Source organism: Botryllus schlosseri, chromosome 5 (assembly GCF_051294905.1).
Source record: "Botryllus schlosseri isolate E-star chromosome 5, Bs_hap1, whole genome shotgun sequence".
NCBI classification, from domain to species: Eukaryota; Metazoa; Chordata; class Ascidiacea; order Stolidobranchia; family Styelidae; genus Botryllus; species Botryllus schlosseri.
This window is the reverse complement of record NC_137240.1, coordinates 25,776,580-25,783,066: the sequence shown is the minus strand read 5'-3', so window position 1 is coordinate 25,783,066 and position 6,487 is coordinate 25,776,580. Positions and strand designations below refer to the sequence as shown.

Genomic DNA, 6,487 nt, shown 5'->3' with positions numbered 1-6,487 from the left:
CGAAGGCTGCAAAGGTAATTTCTTGGCACTTCTTCGTTATTCCCCACACATCCAGAAGTGATCACCATGACACCAATAAATGATTCCCATGAACATGTGAAATTTTATAGACGTCAAAATGAATTGTTTTTCGCGTTGGGGTGGGATAGACGGATATTAGGGTTGAGGAGAGGGGAGATATTAGGGTTGGGGGAAAGGGGGATGTTAGGGTTAGGAGGGTTAGGGTTAGGTTAGGGTTATGATTAGGGTTAGGGGAGGTGGGATATTAGGGTTAGGGGAGGTGGAATATTAGGGTTAGGTGTTTGGTTAGGGTTATGATTAGGGTTGGTGGAATATTAGGGTTAGTGGAGGTGGGATATTAGGGTTAGGGGTTAGGGTTATGATTAGGGTTAGGGGAGGTGGGATATTAGGGTTAGGGGAGGTGGGATATTAGGGTTGGGGGAGGTGGGATATTAGGGTTGGGGGAGGTGGAATATTAGGGTTAGGGGTTAGGTTAGGGTTATGATTAGGGTTAAGGGAGGTGGGATATTAGGGTTAGGGGACGTGAATATTAGGGTTGAGGGAGAGGGTGATGTTAGGGGAGGCGGGATTTAGGGTTGGAGAGAGGGGGATGTTAGGGTTGGGGAGAGGGGTGATATTAGGGTTGGAGAAGAGGGTTAGGGACATGATATCCCACCTCCCCTAACCCTAATCATAACCCTAACCTAACCCTAATATCCCACCTCCCCTAACCCTAATCCTAACCCCTAACCCTAATATCCCACCTCCCCTAACCCTAATCATAACCCTAACCCTAACATCCCCCTCTCCCCTAACCCTAATATCTCCCCTCTCCTCAACCCTAATATCCCCCTCACGTAACCCTAATATCCCCCTCTCCCCAAACCCTAATATCTCCCCTCTCCTCAACCCTAATATCCGTCTATCCCACCCCAACGCGAAAAACAATTCATTTTGACGTTTATAAATTTTTCTGTTTATGTTCATGGGGAAACATTTATTGGTGTCATGGGGATCATTTTTTCGATGTGTGGGGAATAACGAAGAAGTGCCAATTTCTTTTCCTTGTTAGATGTTTATTTGTTTGTTTGTGGTGTTCATGGTGGTGGTTCGACTACACTGGTCATTTTACACCAGGCCGGTTCTTATTATTATTATTCCGTATCTGCCCGATTACCAGTGAAATCGGCACTTGGTGAATTCGGCCGCACAAACTCGGCACTTGGTGAATTCGGCCGTGGTAGATCTCGTAGCGGTACCGGTCACCATGATTGGTTACTGGAATGTTTGCCGGTGAACTTGGCACTTTGAGTGGTTGTCAATGTTGTACGGCGGTCAGGGCATGCGTAGATCACACAGTCACGGCGTGATTAGATCACAGATTGCGTAATTGCGGGAAATAACGCGACGCTCTTCACTTGGTGAACTCGGCCCTTGGAGGAATTGGCACTAGAACACCTTCGCATTAGAAATGCATTTAGTATGAATGAACAGTATAAAAAAGGAAATTTAAACGTGTCGTGGCTCGTGGTAGATCTCGTAATCTTGGGATCCTTCAACCGTGTTATCGAGACACCCTAATCCCAGAGTGGAATCGTCTCTCCAAACTCAAAAAAAAATTTATTTTGACGTGATCATGCGAAACATTTGTTGATGAGGAACACTGGCTTGTCGTGATCGATAAACGAAGAAGCGCCGCTTGATGTTCCACAGTTTTGATCTCACATACAACGCCAAGATCCATCTTCTCAAAACTTACACGACACAGGCCCGTGACTCACGCCATCGATTCCAAGCAGACCGCGCGTGGTCGGTATATGAGCGCTGTGTTATTTCCCGTGGCTACGCAATCCGTGATCTAATCACGCCGTGACTGCGCGATCTACGAATGCCCTGACCTCCTTACAAGATTGACGAATCACTTGATAATACTATTATTAGTTTGATAATTCATATTAATAGCTGTAAATACACTTCATTTCAAAATTTCCCGAGAGCCGAATTCACCAAGTGCCGAGTTTGTGCGGCCGAATTCACCAAGTGCCGGGTGCATCGGCAACCATCTGCCCACTTACAGCACGGCCCACTCCTAGGCTTTTTAAGACATGGCTATGCGAATCAGATGGCGAGGAGGAGCCTAGATAAACGGCCAACACTTCGGTAGGAATTATGGAGTCGACGTGTCACGCTCGAACCCGCAATTCATTGGTGTTTAGCTATAATGGAACGTACCACTACGTTTCCTCGCCATACCTTGTAAAATGAGACCGTAGCATTTGGCATTTCGTGTGGCAATTGACTTTTGTGTGGAAAATTGTGTTCGTTTTAGAACTTATCCGAAACTTTTATTCCGCCATAGATTGTATATGATAAAACAATATCGGAATTGATCCTAGAAGAATTCCAAAGCAACTCACCACAAAGGAGGATTTAAAGAAGTTTGATGGAAAATTGAATGAAAGCAAAAGCCTTTGCAAGAGATGTGGTATGTTGAATCTGTTTTGGTATTTTTAAATAGGCCTACTTTGTTGTGCCGATAGCAGACAGTATATATAAACGTAAGATGTGGAAGCTATCAAGGTGTTTTTAGAAATTCAGTCAGTCAAAGTGGACGATCGTATTGCTTGGATTATATTTAGGCTTATTTTAGCATCTTTGAGATGCAACTCTAAACGTGGACGGTCATGAACAGTAGGGCTCTTCAAAAATGACTTTTTTTCTCAAATCGTACTGGCTACTTGATAAAATTGTTAGGTTACCTAATTTAAGCCTACAAACAAAATATGGTTCAAATCCAGCCAGTATCCGCTTTGCTACAAGAGTAGAAAGTTCCTATTTATTATATAAAAATGAATAATAAAAAATTTGAAGATTTTCTGTTAACCCCATGAAAGTGTTAGGCTGTCTATAGAAACGATGCTCACCAAATTTGGTTCAATTCCAACCAGTGGAAGCGGAGTTATTGCTGTCGAAAAATTTGGATTTTAATAAAATAGTACTTACGGTGAGCACAACTTTAATAAGTAAACAAAGAATCGGTCACCGTAAATACTATTTTATTCAAATCCAAATTTTTCGACGGCAATATCTCCGCTTCCACTGGTTGGAATTGAACCAAATTTGGTGAGCATCGTTTCTATAGACAGCCTAACACTTTCATGGGGTGAACAGAAAATTTTCAAATTTTTATTACCTATTTATTTTTATATAATAAATAGAAACTTTCTTCTCCTGTAGCAAAGCGGTTACTGGCTGGAATTGAACCAAATTTTGTGTTTAGGCTTAAATTAGGTAACCTAACAATATTATCAAGTAGCCAGAACGATTTGAGAAAAAAAGTCATATTTTAAGAGCCCTAATGTCCATGTGAGAGAAACGTTTTAGGGTAGGCCTACTCATATGTCTCGCAGCGTTCTCTACATAATTGTCAATTGCGATACAAACTGTTTTGCTTGTATTGCTAAAGCCATCCAACTTCGAATTGTAAAATGTTGGGAGTCTTGATATCAAATTTTTGAAAGGTGCACTTTGAGAAGATTTCGGAATCTGTCAAATTATACAAAAATTTAGCAAATTCTTTGACATATTTCATCTATTTGGGACTCGATCAACGTAAAAGAATTGGTAATCATTTTATACAATGTATTGTATTTGTAGTTGAAGTATAGTAATAATTCTTATGGTTACCGCACTTGTAACGATTCACGGCCATAACTGGAATAATTAGAATGATGTAACTTTCAAATTGTCATGCATTTTGCAACAACATTGTTCTCAATTTTCAAGGTGCTGACCATTCGAGGAAGAATCACCCACCGGGAATTCACGATCCGTAAACGCGGCCGACTGTTTCTCTCCTCAAGCGGAAGCGACAGAGAAGAGGAACGAAGAGAAAAAAGGAGCAGAAATAGCAAGAGTGTGACAAGTCGCGTCCGTTCGCTTTAATGCGTATTTCCATCCGCGAAGTAGTAGGTGGGAAAACTAATGGGCGTTTGGTTAGGGCTTATATAAGGTTGACTCCAGCGCTGTATTTGCTAAATGTTGCTATGAAATAGGGGTGGTGTCATTTGGTATCAATATTGACTATTGAAAGACCATTTGTTAGTGGTCATGAATTTGTTCGGCCAGTATGCAGTAATTTCTGATGGTCACTTCCCGGGCTTCTGTTCTCTAACCCCTCATGATTGTTATTCTGCTTCTAGTAAGACTGTCGATTCTAATGTTTTATCGTATCATTTGTCGGAGGTTTCGCTCGCTTTATTTACAACGTTTTGCTCTCTGCTAGGTCAATTACTGGCTGAGTATCACTACAGCCTAAGAAACTGCACTAATTCTCATTTTAATGTCTTGCTGGTTATCTTGCTGTCAATTCTAATAATTTATTAATGTCTATACCAGTGCCGCCACTCGAATGTTTTGTTCTCTGTACACAATATTGTTAGGTCTTCAGCTTTCCAGGCAGAGTATCATTCCACTTTCTAGACTTGAATATATATCTCTCCAACTAGCTGCCAAATAACTGATTCATTTGGATTGTTGAATTGATCATTTTGGACAGAATGTGAAGAAATTTTAGTCAAGAGTTCTTTTTGTGTTAGTGGCTGTTTTCAAAGAGTGCTGAAGTAGTCATCGTTGATCTTGATAATCAAGTAGAAGTGACGATTGAAGTCAGTTCTCTAGTCATATAATATTAAAAAATATAATAATAAAACTTGAGTGGAAATAGTTCAGAATCGAATCCATTTTAGTAAGTATGGGTGAAAAAAATGTAGGAGTCATTCGTTAGTCGCTACCTCTGCCATTTTCGCAGTACGAATGTCTTAGCTATTAATCATCATTTTCATTTTATTTCTGCAGGGTGTTGAAAAAAAAAGGCTGCATGCTGGTTATTTACCTGGCTCATCAGAAGATGAAACCTGATGATAAGGACTGTTTTCACTTTCTTTCTAAAGACATTTGTTCGTTTGTTCGTTTTATTTTTTACAACGGCATTATTGCCAATTCATTTGAAATTAAATTATCACAAATGTGATTAATATGTAGTAAATAATGTGGTGTGTGTACGCAGCCGTGATCAGGTTAAGCCCGTAGTGGTAGAAAACAGGTTATTATATCAGGATCTTCTTCTTCTAACGTAGGATCTACATTCTACTCACCATGTTTAAAGGCTGTAGCATCTGCATAATATTTACATTATTGAAGGACATGGAAAAGACGTTGAATTGAGTCGACACAAAATCCCCCTTTCTAGGACCTGCCGAGATCTAATATCTACTATATCGGCTCGGCTTTTCTACATCTTTGGTCTGTACTGTGTTTGCTGGGTGATTGTTGATTGAGTTCCAGTTTAGTTTTTATATCAACTATCGAGTTGTTGGCTTCCTTATATAAAACTTTGGAAGTCAAATTTCCACGAGAAAAACACGTAATGTTGGAAAATACAAAAAGTGTTACAATTGTCCCCGGTCTCCCCTACTATTGCTGTTGAACCGACTACTTTGAGGGTTCCAACCATCCCATATATACGTCAGCTATAGGGGGTGGTAATTGTCCGTAGGCTCATACAACATGTTTTTGGAAAGTGTCCTCGGAGGACGCCCTTTTGTCCTCTTTTTTGAGATTTTGTCCTCTCTTTTGAAAATTTAGGTCAGATTTAGAGCAAATTGCGAGTGATTATGTCGTAAATTAGCACAGAAGTGACGCTCCGGCGGGTATTTCGGAGTGAAAAACGGTGAATTTAGCTCTGAGCGAAAAGTTGACCTTTTTTTTAGTCATCCACCTAGCAATGTGGGTATTTTGAGCTCTGAGCGGAAAGATGACCTTTTTTTTAGTCAACCGGTCACGAAGTGGGAAAAATTCCCTGGTTTTTAAGAATTCTTCTCCGGTTTTGCAAGTCTCAAATTTCTGAAAAAGTGTCCTCTTTTTGGATTTCCAAAATATGATAAGCCTACGCTGGATGGGGATGCTAAATTGGAGACGATGGTTTCCAACTTTTCGCTAATCCATACCTACTGTGTCCATCAGTGTCGTAAGATGCCATATGGCCGACTAGGATTGCATTCAAAACAAACGTTGTTTTAAAGCACTTTGTTTAAAACATGTTTTAAACAGTGTTTCGAACAAAAGGACTTTTTGAAAAAAGATATGTTTTTTTTAATTGTAAAATTATGCAATAATTGTGTAAATACTTTCCGAAAAACATGTTGTATGAGACTACGAACAATTACCACCCGATATCGGATGGTTATATTGGAACCCCCCAAATAGTCGGTTCAACATTTATACAGGTTTCGTCAAAGGAGCTATATTTACCCTAAATTTTCAATTGGTAACATGTTAGGGTCATGACCCTGCCGCTGTAAAAATAATGTTCACCGATACTTTCATGAAAACATATTTTTACTTAATACCTATTCCGCGAGAAACAAGACGGAAGTTCTGAACTTTTTACTTAGATTTGGCCAAAATTAAATTCTTCTTGGGTCTA

General features: G+C 39.9%; 1 long non-coding RNA gene across 1 annotated transcript; it reads left to right on the top strand.

The window, feature by feature from the left end:
* The first annotated feature begins 1,070 nt into the window (after positions 1-1,070).
* Positions 1,071-5,229, top strand: LOC145439520 (uncharacterized). The gene is made up of 3 exons (XR_013915251.1): positions 1,071-2,485; positions 3,787-3,972; positions 4,858-5,229. It is a non-coding gene; the product is annotated as an uncharacterized LOC145439520 (long non-coding RNA).
* Positions 5,230-6,487: the final 1,258 nt, after the last annotated feature.